Consider the following 20,717-nt stretch of genomic DNA (forward strand, 5'->3'; position numbering starts at 1 on the left):
CTGACACACAGTAGGTGCTCGATAAATGCGTCTTCCTTTCCTTTCCTCCACTGGCTAGATCATGTTTATTGCTGAATTTCTCCTTAAAGAGAAGCATTGGGAAGTCCAGGGGCAGTAGGCTGTAGGAGAATCCAGCAGGTAGACAAATGGGTCTCCAAGATTTGTCACCATCTTTGTTACCCTCTTTTAGGTGCCTTCCAGCTTATCGACACCCTTCCTGAAATTCTGATCAAAGCATTGATAAGAATGTAAATAGGGCCAAGGAAAGATCTCTAGGACACTGCACTAAAGAGCTCCTTCCCACCTGAACCATTCTGAGTCTGGCTAATCAACCAGTTTTGAATCTACTCAATTGTACGATCAGCTTTAACCTTTTTCTTCCCAAGGAAAGAAAGTTCCCTCTCTGTCTGTTTCTTTCTTCCTCTGTGTGTGTCTCTCTATGTGTGTCTCTCTGTGTCTCTGTCTTTCTCCCTATAGACTCTGGAGAGACAGTAGGGAGTAGTGGATAGAGGACTGAACTTGAAATGAAGATGACCAGGGTTTGAATCTTACCTCAGGAACTTACTAGTTGTGTGAGTGTGTGTTTGCCTCAGTTTCTTCATCTGTAAAATGGGGATCATAATAGCACCTACCTCCCATGGTTGTTATGAGGAACAAATGAGATGATTGTAAAGTGCCTGGTGCGTAATATCAATATTAGCTATTGTTATCTCAGGCATTTATTAGCTGTGTGACCCTCAGGAGACGCTCACCCTCTCTGCTCCCAAGTTTGCTCATCTGTAAAACTGAGGGGGCTGGATTTCATCCTGTGGCCAAGATCCAATGGCCACGGGGTTATGTTTAAGAAACAAGGTGCTCCTGTTCCCTCCTTTTCAAGCAACTGGGGGAATCTCTTTCTCTCTTTATTCCTGGTGTCCAAGAATGTGTTTGTGTGGGCACCCACGAAGACATTGCTCTCACCTGTTTGCTGGCGTCCCCACTCCTGGCCTTTGTTTCTAGACTATAATTTTAACTTTTTTCCCTTCCTGGTAACATACCTTAATTATCTCTTCATTCTCTCGTGATGCTTTTGTCAGTTTGCAGTAAAGTCCCTCCACATCCCATCCAACAAAGCACGAACAATACACACACACACACACACACACACACACACAATCCCTTTAGGTTTGTTTTTTTTCCCATAACTTGATTTCCTCCTCACCACCTTCATAATTTTCACAAAGAGGTTATTGTGGGGGCAGAAAAGGAGAGTGGAAAAGAAGACGGGACTTGGGCAATAGTCCCTTAAATTAGAGAGCTCCTCTATCCGAAGCTATGGCAGTAACAAAGTCAAAGGTCCTAGATGGTCTGGGCCAAGATAATAGCATGGAGAAGTAAGCATATCAAGAAAGGGTGAACTGCCTTCTACCTCTCCTGTAACCCAAGGTATCTGGGCCGTATCAGCAGAGGCACCAGTCTCTAGGCAGAGGTGGGGATCAGGGAACAGCTGCTGTTTCCCTCCTCGATTTTCCCATTGGTGAAGGGGCATGGGGATCTCAGCCTCAGGGAAAGCTGAAGCATGTGTGTGCACCACCTCTGAAATACAGAACTGAAAATGACATCTAGTCCAACACAGACCTGAAAAAGAATCCTCTCTGCAATATCCCTGCCATCTTGCATTTGCTTATATACCTCCAGTTACGGGGAACTCACTGCCTCCAGAGGAAGTCCCTTCCACTTTTGAACAGCACTAGTTATTGGGAAATCTTCCCTTATATTGAACCTAAATCTGGTTCTCTATAGTTTTCATCCACTATTCTTATTCACCAATTCAGTGAGTGAATTGAATTGAAGCCAGATTTTCTTAATCAGTCTAAAACTCTAAATTGATAAAAGATTGTTGTGAAAACATGTATGAACTAATGAAGAGCAAAGGCATCATCATCATCATCATCATCACCAAGCATATATTAGGCACCTACTGTGAGCCAGGTAGAAGGGGTGCAAATAAAGGCAAAAGCATTGTCCCTGCATTCAAGGAGTTCATAGTGTAACAGGGGAGATAACCTGTAAGCAATTATATACATACAAGATATATACGGAGTAGATGGAAAGTAAAGCTTAGAAGGAAGGTACTAGCAGTGGGTGGGTGGAAATCAGGGAAGCACTCTTAGAGTAGGCAGGATTTGAGCTGAGTCTTAAAAGAATGGAGGAATTCATGAAAAGGGACAGCATTCCAGATATGAGGGACAGCCAATGCAAAGGCATGGAGTCAGGAAATGAAATGTCATGTATGAAAAGCAGCAAGGAGGCCAACGTAGGGAGTAAAGTATAAGAAAATTGGAAAGTCAGGTAGGGGCCAGATTGGGAAGGGCTTTAAAATCCAAGTAGGGTTTTATGTTTGATCCTGGAAGTAGTAGGAAACCACTGGTGTTTACTGAGTAGAGGGGCGACATGGTCAGACTTGTGCTTTAGGAAGATCACTTTGGCAGTTTAGTGGAGGTTGACCCGGAGTGGGGAGAGACTTGACGAAGACCCACCAGCAGGCTCTTGGAATAGCCCAAGCATGAGGTGATGAGGGTACCAGAGTGATGGCTGTGCAAACAGAAAGAAGGGGACATAGACAAGAAATACTGTAAAGGAAGGGGCAGGTAGGTGGCGCAGCGCAAAGAGCACTGGCCCTGAATTCAGGAGGACCTGAGTTCAAATCCAGCCTCAGACCAAACACTTCACACTTACTAGCTGTGTGACCCTGGGCAAGTCATTAACCCCAATTGCCTAAAAAAAAAAATATTGTGAAGGTGGAAACAATAAGATGGCAACAGATTGGATATAGGGAATGAGAGAGAATCAAAGAAGAGAATAACACTGAGGTTGTGAGCCTGGATGATTGGAGATGTGGTGATATTCTCAACAGTAATGGGGAAGTTAAGAAGAAGGCAGGGTTTTGGGGGAAAGATTGTGAGTTCTATTTTGGTCATGTTGAGTTTGGAATGTCTACAAAATGGTGGAACTGTGAACTAGTCCAACCAGTCTGGAGAACAATAGAGAAATACGCTCAGAAGACCATAAAACTGTGCAGACCCATTGACCCAGCAAAGGTCTATACTCCAAGGAGATCAAAGAAAAAGGAAAAGAACCTGTATGTAAAAAAATATTTATAGCAGCTCTTTTAATGGTAGCAACGAATTGGAAACTGAGAGGATGTTCATTAATTGGGGAATGGCTGAAAAAGTTATAGCATGTAAATGTGATGGAATGCTATTGTGCTGTATGAAATGAAGAAGGGAATGGTTTCAGAAAAAGGCCTGGGAAGACTTATATGAGCTGATGCTAAGTACAGTGAGCAGAACCAGGAGAACAATATACACTTTGACATAGTATAAAGATGATCAACTGCGAAAGATTTGGTAACTGACTAATACAATGATTCACCACAACTCCAAAGGACTCATGATGAAAAAATGCTATCCACCTCCAGATAGACAACTGAAGTACTCAGAATGCAGAACGAAGCATATTTTCCCCTTGATTTTCCTTGCTGTATTTCCCCAGAACATGACTAATGCAGAAATATTTTTGAGTAGATTCATATATATAATGGGTATGATATTTCTTGCCTTCTCAATGGGGAGAGGAAGGGATGAGGGAAAGAGAGAATTTGGAACTGAAAATAAAAATTTTAAAAATATTTATTGAGTATTTTTTAAAAATGAGAGATATCTATAGGACATTCAGTTTGAGATGTCCAGTAGGCAATTGACAATATAAGACTAGGAAGCTGACTTTCTGACTTGAGAGAGGTTAGGGCTGGAAAAATAGATTTGAAAAACATCTGCATAGAAACAATAGTTGAATCCATGGAAGCTGATAAGATCACCAAGCTAACACAAAGAGAGGAGATGGCTAAAGGGAGACCATTGGAGGACAACCACGGTTAGTAGGATGACCTAGAGGAAGATCCAGCAAAAAAGATTAAGGAGGAGCAGTCAAATGGGCAGGAGGAAAACCAAGAGAAAGCAATGTCACAAACACCTAGGGAAAAGAGAGAATCCAGGGGAGGAATTAAGTGACCTGCCCAGGGTCACATGGCTAGTAAGTGACAAGGGTTTGGTCTGAGGCCAGATTTGAACTCAGATCCTTCTGACTTCAGGGCCAGTGCTCTATCCACTGTACCACCTAGCTGCCCTTAGATGTGGCCTTTTAAGATTAGATTAAGAGATCACTGGTAACTTTGGGGAGAACAATTTCAGTTGAATGATGATGTTGGAAGCCAGACCAACAGAGGATTTAGAAAAAATTGAGAGGAAAAGAAGTGGAGGTGCTGATTGCAGATGACTTTCTTAAGACGTTTAACTATGAAAGAGAGGAGAGATATAAGACAACAGCTAGAAGACATGATGGGATCAAGGGATAGTTTTTAAGTATAACGTCGGGTGTTGTATGGCCCATCATGAGACAACAATATCTTCCTCCTCCCCTTCCCCAAGGGAGAGTGATTCCTGCTAGGAAGGGGAGCAAGAGTTTGGGGTCAGAGGCTGGAAAGAGGAGGGTATTTGGGCTAGAATTATATCTATCTAATCCTCTAAATATTGTTAGTCTAAGGGAAATAACTTTAAGGTCTAAACTGAAGTCTCGATAGTAATCTATCAATATCCATATTATATTAAAAGTAATATCTCTATTATTCTTTAATGGGGAAAGTTAGGCGCCACACTTTATAACACAGGCTTGACTCCCTTCCCACCAAGTAGCAGTTCCACAGCAAGCACACATAACAAATAGCAAGTAAGCCCATTTATCTAAGTTGATAGCAGAACAGAAATCAGAGAAAGCATACATGTGAGAATATACACCAGACCATACAGAGCTGTCTCCCATTGGGAATAAGGTAACAAAACTCAACCAAGAGAGAGGGTCCCAGACCTCATCCAAAAGAAAAATTCTCCAGAGTCTCTAGTGTAGCAATTGGTGACGGGGACATAAAAGAGATTGCCAGCTCCTCTCATGTCAGGTTCTTCCAAGAGTCTTTCTCTCCTGTCAGTGATCTGAAGAGAGACTGGCATCACAGGTCTTATCTCTTAAAGCTGGAAGCCAGAAGAAGCTGGGATCTCTTCTCTCCGGCTCTCCCAACCCTGCCTCACCTGAACACAGGGACATACCAAGCTCAGGTTACACAAAGATGAAGGAGTCACGGGTGTGTTTGCAGTCAACAGGTCAATCATTCACTAGATAGGGAGAGACTGAAGATTACCAAGAGGGGGAAAGACAGAGGGGACAATCTGCTGGAGGAGAAAGGATGGAAAAGGATCACTTGTGTACGTAAGAGAGTTTAGCCTTGGCAAGCAGAAGGGGCAGCCTCAGTGTGAAAGTGGTGGAGGAGATAAGAAAGGAAAACATGGTAGTGATAAGAGATGAGGAGAGGAGAAGAGGGAGTTTTTGGTGAATGGACTCAGTTTTTTTTTTTTTGATGAAATATGAGGCAAAGTTCTCAGATGAGATGTTGGGGGAAGAGGTGTTATGGGAAGCTTAATGAGGAATGAAAAGATTTGGGAAAACTGCTGTAAGTAGGATACTGAATTGATTTGGGAGGTGTGAAAGGATTGCCTTGCTACAGTAAGGGGCCAGTTGAGATTATGTAAACTTAACTTTTAGTGGACCTAGTTCACGTAGTTTCATGATTTTTCAGTAGCATGTGGATAGAAATGAAAGCACTCTATCTTACTCTACAAAAACGACTAGATTTCTTCAGTTCCTTCTAGCTCTAAATCTAAAATCCTATGAATTCTGTCTTATTCCCTCCCTCCCCTGTTTATGTCAGTCATTTTGCTCTTTCTTCAGAAAAGAGTCCTCTTCAGCATTCCCTTTATCTGGTACACTTAAGCTCTGATGTCTAAAGAAAATAGTTATGGTTCTTGGATGACGCAGTTTCATTTTGTTAGGTCACTGTGTCCATGGTGGGAAGGGAGGGATAGGGAAAGGAATGCCAGACAAAGTAAGAATAAGAGGACAGTGGAGGTGAACAAACAGATAAGTCACTACATCTGACCCTTGCCCTCAAGCAACTTACAGTCTAGTTGGTAAGACAAAAGTATCACAATGGAAACAGTGGCAGGAAATCTAACTTGTGGCCAGTACTAAGGTTGAGACAGGCATTCAGATGCAGGGTAGAATGGAAGCTCTGGAAGGATTGTCTCACTTTTGTCTTTGTACCCTCATCACCGAGCACAGTGCTTAGCACAGAGAAAGCACTTAATTAAATGCTTATAGATTGATTGATTGATTCCACTATTAACTCTTCTCGAACTTAATCAAGATTACATTTGGTTCTGATTCCATCTTCAATACAGAGAGGAACCTCCAGGTTGGGTCATAGGAGAGGTGCTTACTGGCTTGCATCCTCACACCTTCCTCCTCCATGCATCAGCTAATTCTCATCCTATCCAGAAAAGAAAATTGTTAGAAAGATTGTCTTTATGGCAAGGCTAAAATTGCCACTCTGTAACTTTCACCCAATTATTCCTCATTCTGCCCTCTGAAGACCAGTAGAACAAGTTAATTCTTCTTCTATATGACAGTCAAAATTTCTAAAACTTGAAGATAGATAACCTATCCCTCCTGTTCCCCCAGTCTCCAGGCTAAATATCCGCAGTTCCTTCAAATGATTTTCCTATGGCACGTTATCCTGTACTCTCATCCTCCTCTGTAAGAAATTCACTCCAGTTTCTCAAAGCCAAATGAAGGGTTCCTCGAAGGGAGTCCAGATGCTCTGGGCATAGTCTGACCAGGGCAGAGTAGAGAGGGACCATCACCTCCCTCATCTTGGACTCTAGCGTTTTATGAATGTTGCCTAAGACCACAGGCAAGAATCAGACAAGTCTATGACAATTCTTGTTCTTCTTTGGGTGCTGAAACATTTCTAATTGGTGATAATAAATAAGTAAATAAAGTATATAAAGTAAATATGTAAATATGTCATCATTATATTATAAATATTATATTTATATATATATACAATATTATAAATAAATATATAACTATAAACGAAGTAAATAAGTAAATAAAGTACATGAAATAAATAAGTAAATAAAGAAAATAAAGAAAAATAAAAAAATTTTAATAGGAAAACATCAACAGGATTTGATCTAATAGCTAGGTAGCACAATACACATAGAGTGTGGACTTGGAATCAAGAAGACTTGAGTTTGAATCTTGCCTCAGACACATATTAGCTGTGTGACTACAGGCAAGTCATTTAACTTCTATCTGCCTCAGTTTCCTCAACTGTAAAATGGGGATAATAATAATTACTTTCTGATGGCTAGGTGGCTTAGTGGATAGTGTACCAAACCCGGAGTCAGGAAGACCTGAGTTCAAATCCAGTTTCAGAAACTTGATTCAGACTATTTACTGGAAGGTCAAATACTGAAGCTTAAATACTTTGGCCACATAATGAGAAGATGGGATTCGTTGGACAAGACTCCAATGTTGGGAAGGACTGAAGGCGAAAAGAGAAGGGGATGTCAGAGAATAAGATGAACAGATAGCGTTGTAGAAGCAATAAACATGAACCTGGACAGACTTTGAGAGATAGTGGAGGATAAAAGGGCCTGGCACGCCACGGTCCACGGGGTCACAAAGAGTCAGACATGACCCACTGACTGAACAACAACAGATAATTCCTATCTCTAAAGCTCTGTGAGGATCAAATGAGATATTTGTAAAACTCTTTGCAAACCTTAGAGCACTACATAAATGCTGACTATTATTAGTATCAGTGAGATCCCACATCTATTGAAGTACGAAAAGCTTAGGCATTTTAGCTGCCATGTTGCACGTTTAGAGATATAATCTGTACTTTCATCATGAATGTTATTGTTTCTACCCATCTTACTACGATCTCTTGTTGCATTACATTAGTCTAGTCTCCTCAAATCCTGCCTTTGACCCTTATTAAATATGCTACCTTAAACATGTCACTTAAATTCTTTGGGCCTCAGTTTCTTCAACTGTAAAATAAAGGGTTGGATTGGATCAGACACCTTCTAATTGAGGGCCCATTCCAGCTCTTTTTAAAGGAAGTTTTTGATTAATGCTTTTTTTGGTTGTTTTTTTTTTTTTTTACATCTCAGCTATTTTCTGGTATCCCTCCCATCCCCCAACTACATCATCCTTTGTAACAAAGAAAAAACATTAAGTAAAACCCAGGGTCAAAACCAGTCTTTGAAAAATATCTTCCCCACCTCTTTATTTTATTTTATTTTATTTTTAATTTATGAAATAAAACAAACATTTCTATAACTATAACTATGTATATGTATATATATATACATATATATATATATATATATATATATATATGTGTGTATAAGATGATTTTAGGAAGAAGAAAAAGTATTTCCGTTGTCTGTTCTCAGGAACAGTATTGGTCATTGTATTTTGTGACACTTGTGCAGAGAGGTGCTAGTAAATGTAAATTTAGTAGTAAATTGGCTCTCCGGGGGAAGTGGGGGAATACATGTGCACTTCACACTTTTAAGATTTCATCTGCATTATTAACATTTTCTGCATCACTTTCTGAAGTCTAGACAATCAGCACAACAATAAAGCAGACTCGGATTGGTAGTGTCTGCTGAAGTAGATATGTTCACCCTGAAAATTTAAGACTAGGTTCAGATGGCTTCAGCATGATTGCCTGCAGAGCATGTCACCGATGTAACCCTTTGGGGCACTGCAGTGATGTGGCTTGTGCTGCCTAGGGGAGAGTCAGTGCAAGTGTGTGGTGACAGGAGGGGACAGGTTCAAGTTTGGGAATGCCCAGTAGGCCAGTTCTGTTAGAACACTTAAAAGGGAAGTATGTAAGGTCTGGAAAAGGATGCTGGAGCCCATTTGTGAAGGACCTGGAATGCCAGGCATAGAAATTTGAGCTTTGTTTTACTCAGTCAGCAACAATAATGCCCTGAAATTTTTTGAGCAGAGTGAAATGACCAGTTGTTTACAAAGAAAGACTATTCTGGTAGAGGTATGAAGGATTGACTGGAGAGGGAGAGGGTAGAGGTGGAAAGATTGGTTGGTGATCTAATTTATATAGGAGTGTGTGACAGGGGTGGCCTGGTTGGATTAATAATAATAGCACTTATATATTGCTTTAAGGTTGGCAAAGGCCTCTACATGTGTTATTTAATAATAATAATAATAATAATAATTATGGCTTATATAGTGCCTACTATGTGGCAGGCACTGTGCCAAGTGTTTTATGGTTACTATCTCATTTGAACCTCACAACAACCCTGTGAGCTAAGTGCTATTAGTATCTCTATTTTACAGTTGGGGAAACTGAGGCAAAGAGAGGTTAAGTAATTTGCCCAGGATCAGATAGTATCTGAAGCAGGACTTGAAAACTCAGGTCTTCATGACTCCAAGTACAGAACAATCCACTGAACCACCATCTCCCTCCTTAACCAGGCAGATGATTCTAGGGATGGTGACAATAATTGGTGGGGGGGAGGGGATGGGTAGAGACTGCATTCCAAAGCTATTGGAGATGAAAAGGAATATGAAAACAGATGAGGGTGGGGTGGGGAGGGGAAGGCAAGTTGTAATAGAATGTGAGTGGGTGGGTAGGGAGATAGTTAGGGTTGGGGTAGATGAGGGATCTCAGGAGACCTGGGTTCAAGTCCTTGCTCTGTCACTCACCTAGCTGTGTGAGCACTTGAGCTCCTCTGGGTTTGCTCCCTCATCTTTAGAAGGCAGCTGTCCTGCGTACCTCACAGGCTGTTAACCCTAGTGCCTTGCAGCCCTAGAGCCCTTTATGAGCTGTTATTAAAGGGTGCCAACTTTCTACTGAAGGGAAGAGAGAATGAAGCCATCTTCCCCATGGTATTTTTGTGCTTTTCTCTTCCCAGCTGTCTCTAACCCAGCTACAATACCAGGTCTTGTGAGCATCAGAGTTTTAGGAGGGGTAGAAGTCACAGAGAGGAGTGCCCAGAGCCAAGAGAGCGTTTGAGCCTATGCTATCATTATTATTTACCACAATTGTTTTTAAGAGCCCAGGTTGGAAATTCATTGGGGGGGGAGGGGATTGAGGGGACAGAAAGGACAGAGGGACACAGGAAATAAAATCACTCTGAAGGACCCAGCCACCACCTCTTCCATAAGGGTAAGAGAAAGGGAGGAAGGAAGCTCTTTCCTTCCCCAGAGAGCCTACCACCAGGGGTGTGCTAGAACCAGCTCACACTGGAAAGCCACTTGTTAAATTTTCAGTCTGAGCATTTACACTTCAGAAATCAGCAACCTATAACATCAGGGCTTGATCTGTAGTTTTGTTGATTGTCTAGAATGAAAAGAATGATGGAGAAATGTTAATAATGGAAATTAAACCTGAAAGTGTGTCATGCATACTTTTTTTCCCATGTGGAGCTGGCAAATATTCACCGGCACATCTTTCTTCTCCTCTACGTGGCACTCACAGACATGACATAGCCACACACATAAACACAGTAACACAGAGAATAGAGTATAGTCACGAGTTGATACACGAAACTCAGAGATGAGTGATCATATACACAGACTCAGCCTCTAGTCGTCAAACTCAGCACTTGCAAAGTTGCCATTAATGGAGAAGAAAGGTGAGAGAAGAGAATGAAATGTGATCATTTTTATGCCTAGATACTTGGACCTTGGAAGACGTTGGTTTGAATCCTGCCTCATATAATACTGGGCAGCTAGGTGACGCAGTAGATAGAGTGCTGGGCTTGGAGTCAGGAAGACTTATCTTCCCGAGTTCAGATACTGCCTCAGACACTTACTAGTTGTGTGACCCTGGGTAAGTCACTTATCCCCATTTGCCTCAGTTTCCTCATCTGTAACATGAGCTGCAAGAGGAAATGGCAAATCACTCTTTGCCAAGAAAATCCCAAACGGGGTCATGAAGAATCAGACAAGACTGAAAAACTACTGAACAACAGCACCATAGAATACTTAACTCGTATAATGCTGCCTCATGTTAATACTTAACATGTTATTAACTGTGTTTTTGGTTTTATTTTTTGTTTTTTGTTTTTGGTTAGGCAATGGGGTTAAGGGACTTGCCCAGGGTCACACAGCTAGTAAGCATTATGTGTCTGAGGCCAGATTTGAACTCACGTCCTCCTGAATCCAGTGCTGGTGCTCTATCCACTGCGCCACCTAGCTGCCCCTAACTGTGTTGTTAATAGCATTAGTTACTACTAACTGTGTGTTAACTGTATTAGCTGTGTGAGCCAGGGTCAGCATAGAGTATCAGAAAGAGGACTGCAATTAGAAGCAGGAAGAAACTAGGTTCATATCCACCCTGGACACTTACTGCTTGTGTGATCATGGGTAAGTCATTTAACCTGATGGAACCTCAGTTTTCTCATCTATAAAATGGGGGTAATAATACCAATAGAACCTGCTTCATTGGGTTGTGATGACCTTTCTTGGCCTCAATTTCCTCAACAGTAAAATGGGAAAGATGAAGGATTAGATAGTCTATAAATATATTATCCTATGAGAACCAAGAGTAAGGTAAAGTACAATTGCCAAAGAAATGTGACAGATTAATCATCCTGAAGAGTACACCCTCTTCATCCTGATCTCCAAAGCAAAACTATATTTGGAGCCCAAAAGAGGCCAGAATAGGCTTAAGGATGTTATCGGTTGGTTTTGCCATAAGAGATTTCAGTTAGCCGTTGGGTCTTAAAAAAGGAATGGTATTTTTCTCCTAATATGTCTCTTTGATTGTGATCATAGAATGTCGAAGTTGGGTGATACCTTTGAGGTCATCTCGTCCCTCAATGATATGTTTTCTAATTAGACCATTTTCCCACAAAGTGACACAAGAGAGGAAAGGAATCTCTTTGCTACATCAAAAAAGGAAAATCAGTACTTGGGTTATCCATTTGGCCCAAAGAGATAGAAAACAAGAAAATGGAGGATTTCACTTACCAGGCTTAGTGAGACATCATCCAGCCCAAACCTGGGCCGAATCTAGTAAAAAGTAGGCAGAGTGAAGGGAGAAAATAAACACACATTTATTAAACACTTACTTTGTGCTAGGTACTGTGCCAAGCAAAAAGAAAGACAGTTCCTTCCTTCACTGAGCTTACATCCTAATGGGGGATAAGAGACAAAAGAGATCTGAAAAAGTGGGGAGGGGACAAAGACGGGGAGATGAAGGGGCAGGAGGGTGAGAGCACGATTTTCAAGTCCAGAAAAACTCAGGGAAGGAAGGCAGACTGACCTAGGCCCCCTGGTAAAATGGTGGCTCTTTCACCAACGAGAAAAGTGCAGAGAACTTTAGAGTGTGTATTCCACAGAGAGTAGGATACAGATGCTGAGAGAAGTTCCAGAGTGATATAAGCGGTAGAAGCAGCAAGAATTTTCAAGTCTAGAGAGGTTCAGAAATAGGACCAGGAGGGGATGAGATGTCATCAGCCAGGCAACTTCATAGCCCAGTATATACAAAAGGGTTAAAGATACACCCAGAAAAGGGCTCCCTAGGGAATCCCAATGTTTCCCACACATGACTTTGAAGCTGGATATCACAGAATGAAGTGCAAAATGGAAGTTGAAGAGAGCTTCCTTCTAAGCAGAGCCCCTGCTTGCAGATGACTCTATGTTGATTGAATCAAACCCTAGAACACTAAAAAGCCTTCTGCAAGTGATCTGTAATCACCCTCAAGAGTCTGACTTGACCATCCAAACTAGAAAGAACAAGTGGATGATGAAAAATGTTTATTGGCAAAGTTTTGACAAGTGTCTGAAATGGATGATCTCCAGAGTTTACCTGATAGTGTGTAAATCAGAGTGCACAGATGGACACTGAGATGAGGCTAGAATTGAAAAGCTGAAGGAACCGAAATTGCCTTCAGGAAAGAACAAAGCTCTTTTTTACAAATTCTGAGCTGCCTCTTGAACACAAAAGCTCTTCTTTTCAATGCCAACAATCCACTGATGTTGCCATATGGCTATGAGATATTGGACACAGCAATCTTATTGGAGTGTAATTTGTCACCTTAATGTTGTTATTCTGGCATTTCAGTCATGTCTGATTCTTCATGACCCCTTCTGGGATTGGCAAAGATACTAGAGTGGTTTTCTATTTCCTTCTCCAGCTTATTTTACAGATGAGGAAACTGAGGCAAACAGGATTAAGGGACTTGCCCAGGGTCACACAGCTAGTGTTTGAGGCTGGATTTGAACTCAGGTCTTTCTGAGGCCCATTGCTTTATCCATTGTACCACCTAGCTTCCCCCTGTCACCTTAACACAGGACTCAAAATAAACACTAAGTAAACACAAAGTTAATTTAGGAGACCCCTAGCAGCTGAAGAGATGAGGCCTCCTTGGAACAATCAGGAGAACTCATAGGAAGGCACTCTCCATGGTGAACTTATGGGAGATGTCGAATAATAAGATAGGCTGCCATCTGTGCCACTGGAGGGAATACCCACACCAAGATCACAGAAATGTTTTAGTGTTTGAGTTAGATAACTCGTTGACACCCCGCCTACTTCACAAGGATGGGGAGATAACTTTGGAATCAATATCTAAATGTGTTCTTTGCCCCTTGTAGATAGAGGCAAGAGGTTATGATAAGAATATTAAATTTAGTACCTTATGAGGGGAGTCTAAGCATAGAATTAGAAGCTTGGGGTTCTGAGTCTTCAGCTTATTCTAGGGCCACGGCACCATAAAGAGTTTGGGAAGGAGGAACTTGGTGCAGCAGAATGGACTGAGAGCTTTGAAGTCGGAACACTTGGGCTTGACGCTCATCTCTGTCGCATCTCTGTCTGAGCTATGCCACCTTGGGCAGCTCCCTTACCTTCTCTGGGCCTCATTGTCCTCATCTGTAAAATCAGGGGTTGGGATTGCTGATGACCTCAGACTGAAGCATATTTTTTCCTCTTTTTTTTTTTCAGAACGTGACTAATGTGGAAATATGTTTTACGTGACTTTATATGTGTAATTAATATTGTATTTCTTGCCTTCTCAAGGGTGGGATATGGGTAGAAGGAGGGAGGGAATTGGAACTGAAAATAAAATAAAAATAGGAGTTGAATTAATCTCTAAAGTCCTTTCCAGTTCTGACTGTGAGGCCATGAAGTGTTTGTCTTTTGAAGAACATTCACCCTGTTGGCCAGTGGAAATCCCTCTTTCCCATTTTGAAACTTAGTTGAACCCCCCCCCCACCTTGTCTAGACCCAGGGGAAATGTAATATGTTCTAAAGCATCTTTTGTAGCTTTTTTTTTTCTGGTGTTCATCTTGTCCCTACAATTAGACTGCAAGATGCCAGAGGGCAGAGACTTTATCTTTGCTTTCTCCTAGTCTTCCCCTTCCCTCCCCTTGTCCCCAAGTGCTGAGCCCATAGGAATGTTCTTGCTCACAGGTGAAAAGTATACCCCTAAGAGACAAAGAGACAAGGCTAGCTGTGTGTGTGTACAAGGGTGATGTCCCAAAATTCTTTCTTTTTTGAAGAATCAATACTTTTCCCTCCACCAACATCCCAGCTCCACCCTCTATCTCCCTCCTTCCTACTCTCCCTCCCAGAGATTTTTGTCAACTGTGGTTTATAACAAAAGAAGCAGCAGGCTGGCTTAGCGCCCAACCTGCTCGGGAGCCTGAGGCAACTCAACTGATAACTAATCTCCAAGTGCCTCAGTTTTACCACCAGCATAATGGGGTCAGTAATGCCTACCTCCAGCCTTCTTCCTGGGGGTTCTTTGAAAGTTAATGCTCTTCGGTGCACTTTAAAAGCCCCAGATGAAAGATGGGGTTGGGATGAAAGCCTCTTTGGGACCTTGCTAAGCCCCTCAGAGGCTGTGGAAAGGAGCAGAGGGTGCAGTCTGGAGGAAGTGGTCAGCTGGCAGGTACTTGTGAAACAGGCCAGAGGGCTGGCGAAGGCTGAACCAGGTGGGAAATCAGCTTGTTAATCAGCAACACCTAGGGAGGGAGAGCTAGTGGGGAAGCTGGGGGGCAGGGAAACCTTATCAGGGATGAAAATTTGTGATTTCACAGAGGAAAAGGCCACTTGGCTTGGCTGTGTAAGTGTGCTGTGTGTATACGGGCGTAGGGGGGGTGGGGTTGCTGATGAAACTGGGAAGTATTGATGGTGTTCAGGAGTATAGGCCTAAGGTGTGACTTTCTGGTAAGTCTTTTTTTAAACCTCCCTATGTCTGCTTCCTTCCCTATAACATGAAGGGGTTTGGCTGAGCTGGAGAGCCTCCAGAGGAGGGACATTATGTTGGTGAAGCATCAGGAGCTCACAGATTGACTGAAGGTATTGGGGATGCAATGTCACATTTACTGATGAGTTAAAAAGGACCTGTTGGCTGTCTTCAAATATATATCTTTAAGAGCCGGCTTATGAAAAAAGAATAGTATTTGGTTTTCTAGGAACATCGGGTAGAAGTTGCAGGGGCAGATTTAGGCTTGATCTAAGGAAAAACATCCTAATGATTTTTTTTGTCAGAACCTACGATTCCATAAGTTTCCCAGTGTGGAAACTCCTTATATCCATGCAGTTGATCTGTAATTTTTTTTTATCTGTAACTGTAATATGTTTTCTTTTTCTTTTTTTTTAAAGAGTGGAAGATTTTCTTTTATGGGTCCATTTTCATAAATCCTTCAAAAGGATCACTCACTATTAGGAGTCCACTGGCTCTTGTGCTTCCAGAGGATGTCCTGTTTTGCACATGGAAGTACTGGGGGAAGTTCCTGCTCCAGGTGTGGCCTCCCAGAGCCTGGCTCTTGATCTTCCATAGGTGAATCCCAAGCCAGGTTAACCCTGGAGCAAGGTTCCAAATAGGAACAAATTGTTTGCTGATGGAATTGTCTCTGGGCCAGTAACTGGGGAGTATGATCCTGAAAAACACAATAAATCACTCTTTACATATATTATAGAGGAAAGCATTGTCTGTTGTTAGAGGGGTGGGCTCTCTTCCACTTCCAGAGCCCAGAGGTCAAAAGTTGCCTCTCTCAAAATGTTCCTAAGGGTTTAACACAGAGTCAGCTAAGGAAGGAAGGAGAGGGAAACTTCTCTTATCATGAAATGTCAAGGGTCACATCTTCTTTGTCCATCCTGGGGCCCTGCCAAGGTCAGTGGTACAGGGGAAGGGGCAGTGAGGGATAGTATTGTACAAATACCCACCTCCCTGGAAGGTGATAGGGGGGCATTTAGGGAAGGAGGGGGTTACCACTGCAACTGCAGGTGGGGGGCACCCTTGCCTTTGGTCCCTCTGTCTTGGCCCTAAGTCTTCTCCAGGGGGGCCAGCAACCTCTGAACCTGTGCCCCACTTCCTGGAGAGATTAATTGGTCAGCCTTTGAACATCTTGACCTGGCACTGAGGATTCAGTGAGTGAGTGGGGTAGGTGGGGTAGGAACCTCACTCCCAACGCCACCTGATTTGCAGCAGACTTCATGAGGATGGCTAGAATATAATGAGAACTGTGAAGGTAGGCTTTAGCCAAAGTTTCTGTCTTATAGCCAATTAGGGGAGTGATCTAGGAAGTCAGTCATTTCCAACTATCCACACATCTCCTAATTTGGAGAAGATATCATGGGAAAGTCAGGAATTTGGTGTTAGTAGCCAAGGGAGAGGAACCCAAGACACTGAGGGGTTAAATGAATTTGTTCCTGGTCACACTGCTTGTATGTATCAAAGAAAAGTCTTGAACCCTGGTCTTCCACATTACAAAGCCACCCCTCTACAATCACTTCTAACTCTCAACCTAGTTCTGTATCCACTGCTGCTTTCTCTTATTTCTCCAACTCCACAGGAATAAAAGTGAATGACCTGGAAAACAGGAGAGCAGAAAAAGCAGACATAATCCACAAATGACCAAAAGATGGCAGGATGGTTCTAAATTCAAATTTCTCCAAAGCAGCGCACATCGTCTTTCTCTGAAATGTACAAGCAAACCTTATTCTTTGCTTCCTGGGGTACCTGCTGTTGAAGATCATTGCTATAGTCCTGGGCCTTGGTGCCAAAGGCTGTAAAGGGGAGCCAATAAACTGCCAAGAGAGGATGCTGGAAGCAGCAGCAGCAGAGAAGGTAAAGGATGGGAGGGGCTGGTCCAGAGATGGAGCCAGAATCCTGGCCAATCCTCCTGGGCTATGTATGGGTTAGAGTCTGACAACAATCAGAGTTAGAAGGGACCTTAGGAGTTACGGAGTTCAGCTCCTGTCTAGGTTAGTAAATGCCTCTCCTTCCTCTCTACCTTTTCCACCCCTTTTCCTTTCTACTACCTTTACCACTAGAATCCAGTGGCATAGTAGATAGAGGCCTAGGTCTGGAGTCAGGAAGACTCATCTTCCTGAGTTCAAATCTGCCCTCAGATATTTACTAGCTGTGTGACCCTGGGCAAGTCACTTGTTTGCCTCAGTTTCCTCATCTGTAAAATAAGCTGGAGAAGGCAATGGCAAACCACTCCAGTATCTTCACCAAGAAAACCCTATTTAGGGTTACATGTTAGACATGACTGAAAAACAACAAAATGGAGGTAATAACAGCACTTACCTCAAACACAGGGTTGTGGGAATCACACTGCTTAGCAAGGTGTCTGGCATATGGTATAGGTGCAATATAAATGCTTATTCCCTTTCCTTCCTCCCACCCCCACTCTGTTGCTAATTTGGGAGGATCCAGAAGCAGATCAATTCTCCAAAGAACCAGCTTTCAAATGGTCACCTTTTCATTCAACAAATTCCATCCAGCTGACAGTTTTTCTTCCAATGCATTCATCAAGCATTTGTTAACCACTTACTATATACCAAGTTCAGTGCTTAGATTCTGGATGTATAAAAAAAAAAATGAGTCTGTCGCTGCCTTCCAGAAGTTTACCTTTTATTAAAGGGCTGCACAACATGCGCATAGATAAAGAAATACAAAATATAAATAAATAAAAGTAAAAAATAATTAAAAAGTTAAAATGAATAAATAAAAGTAATCTGGGACGAGGTGGACCCTGGCAGCCGGGGGTGGCAGGCATCAGGAAAGGAGGTTGTTACTCAGCTTTTGTTTTAGAAGAAGACCAATGACTCAATGACTTGCAGGTGAATTGGATTTAAGTGAGGCAGAGCTGCACCGGGTCAGTTTGAGCTGAGCCTTAAAGGAGGTGGAGTCACGATCGAGGAGGTAGTGCACTCCAGGCAGAGAAGATGGCTCCTGACCACCAGCACAGGCAAAAGCGTCAAGGTGAGAGAGAGAATGTCCAGTGGGGGAAGAGCAAGCAGCCGGGTTTGGCTAGAACTTTGGGTGAGGGGCAGTCACATCTAATGAGTCTGGAAAGAAAAGGCTGGAGTGCTTTAAATGCCAACCAGAGTACTTTGTATTTTCTCCTGGAGGCAATAGGAAGCCGTCAGAATTTCTTGGCAGGGGAACGACAGAATCAGATCTGTGCTTTAGGAATATCTATTTGGAAAAAAAAAAACCCAAACCAAAAGGAATATCTATTTGGCAGCTGGGGGAAGGATGGCTAGGAGAGGGGAAAGATGACCTTATTAGGGGGCTTTTGCAGTAGTCATGGGGAGAGGTGATGAGGGCCTGAACGGAGGAGGTGGCTCTGCATGTGTGTGAATGCAAAGAGGCTGGAAGAAGTAGATATGTTGGAGGCAAAATCATTGTGGCTTAATAATTGATTGCATGTGATGGAGAAGTGAGCGTTGGGCTCCTATGTCATAAGCCCAGGTAGCTGGGAGGATGGTGAACTACTCAACAGAAGAAGGAAGTTACATGTATTAGATGCAAAATGAAGTAAGTGGAGATAAGAAAGCAATATACTTGATGACTCCAAACAACGTAAAAGGAAAGAATCATGACAAAATAATCGAAAATGAATGTTGCAGAATTACAAAGAATAAGCTTGGCTCCGGAGAAGACAGAGGAGATAACACTTTCTCCTACTCCTTTGCAGAAGTAGGGATGGGAAATGTGCAGCGGGTGGATCATTGCATGTATTGTCAATTTTTTTAGATGCATTGATCAGTTTTGTGAAAAAGAAAATTTTTTTCTCTTCCTCTTTTTTAATTTTTTCAAAATTCTTTGTTAAAAAGGATGATGGCTCTCTGGGAGAGGGGGAAGAGATGGTGGGATATAGGGGAAACGAGTGACATAAACCAAAATGCATCAATAAAATTTATTTTAAAAAGAAATAGGGAAGTTAGGAAGAATTATCAAGCACTTAGTTTGTCCAAGACACTGTGATAGCTCTGAGATTACAAAATTGAAATCGGACATCATCCCTTCCTTCCAAAAGTTTACCACCTATAGCAGAGAAGATAAGCTATATACAGAAATTATTATAGGTTGGAAAAGAAAATGAGATTAGTGGGACATCCAAATACTCTGGAAAATTCAAGTACAGGGAAATTGAGGTCCCCTCCCCAGTGAGGCACAGAACTTGAGTCCCTCTCATCTTTCTCTTAGCTCATTCAGGCCCCTAAATCTGCAACCCTGGCTGGGTTCTGTTCTCTCTAGGTGATGACTTGGGTATTGCAGATAAGACATCACTGTCTTGTCATCAAGAGGCATTTACTTCCCAAAGCTCAACTTCTTCCTGTGCTGGGACTGACTCTGTCATCGTGGACCTAGCAGCAAACTCAATGCAGTCCCTGAAACTACTGGGAGGTAAGGTGAGCCAGCTCCTACCTGATCTGGGAGAAGGAACTGAGCAAACTATGCTGTTTTCTGGGATATGGTGTTACTTACCACTTTCTCCACTAGAGGGCAGAAGGGATCCACATTTTCAGAGTACGTACTTATTTGATACATTTTCTCCCTTTCATCTTCTTCCCCGTGCCTGTCTTTCCAAAAGAAAGATAGGAAGAAGGAAGGAAAGAAAGGGGAGAGAGAGAGAGAGAGAGAGAGAGAGAGAGAGAGAGAGAGAGAGAGAGAGAGAGAGAGAGAGAGAGAGAGAGAGAGAGAGAGAGAGAGAGAGAGAGAAAATGGAGGAAAGAGAGACACACACACAGAGACAGAGAGAGAAAAGTGGTTAGAAATTGTCTAGCAACATCATTTGGCTTCTGACCCTCAGTGTGACCCCAGATGACTCAAGCTTTCACCCTGAGTCACCTTGAATGATAGGTAATTCCTATAAGCCCTTCTTTCCAAAGCAGCTGGCTAAATGGTTTGACAGGCAGTCCACTGGGAGAATGATGGTACTCAGGATTGCTATTTTTCTCCCTGCCCCTCCTAGCAGCTAAGTTTGGAAATAAAACTGGTTTCAGCTAACTTTGCTGCCACCATATCAGAATCTAGACATGACTGAGTCTTCAATACCTTACCTTGACAGTCTGATTGGGCCAGAATCTTGCTGTCCCTCAATGGTAGATGCAAATCACCTGGGTCCTTGGTTTAGGCTCGGTACAGTAAGACAGCACTGCCCTTCTCTACGAAACTAGGCAGTATGAGTCAAGCCAGAACTTTGGGTATTGCAACTCTGACTTTTGCATAATTTCCTGAAACCTTTACATTGCATTGGTGGGTAAATTTTGCGTTTGTGTGCATGTGTGTTTGTTTACAAAAGAGGAAAGGCAAAAATAAATAAATAAAAGCATCATCATATAAAGAGTTTGTCATGGGAGAGAAAAGCACAAATTATGTTCAAGATAATCTTTATACTGATTTTGGGGAAAACCAACTAGAACAAATGAATAAATGAAAAAGCATATATTAAGCTCTTACTACTACAATATCAGATATTGGGCTAAGTGCTAG

The 20,717-nt window shown here is 42.3% G+C and overlaps 1 long non-coding RNA gene across 1 annotated transcript; it reads right to left on the reverse strand.

Annotated features, from left to right (window-relative positions):
• Nucleotides 1-15,364: 15,364 nt before the first annotated feature.
• Nucleotides 15,365-20,384, reverse strand: LOC144457979 (uncharacterized). Its single transcript, XR_013487552.1, has 3 exons — nucleotides 20,285-20,384; nucleotides 19,710-19,800; nucleotides 15,365-15,864 (listed from the first exon to the last, which is right to left on the reverse strand). It is a non-coding gene; the product is annotated as an uncharacterized LOC144457979 (long non-coding RNA).
• Nucleotides 20,385-20,717: the final 333 nt, after the last annotated feature.

The sequence above is a fragment of the Phascolarctos cinereus genome, unplaced genomic scaffold, assembly GCF_003287225.1.
Source record: "Phascolarctos cinereus isolate Bilbo 61053 unplaced genomic scaffold, phaCin_HiC Scaffold_5;HRSCAF=322, whole genome shotgun sequence".
Classification (NCBI taxonomy): Eukaryota; Metazoa; Chordata; class Mammalia; order Diprotodontia; family Phascolarctidae; genus Phascolarctos; species Phascolarctos cinereus.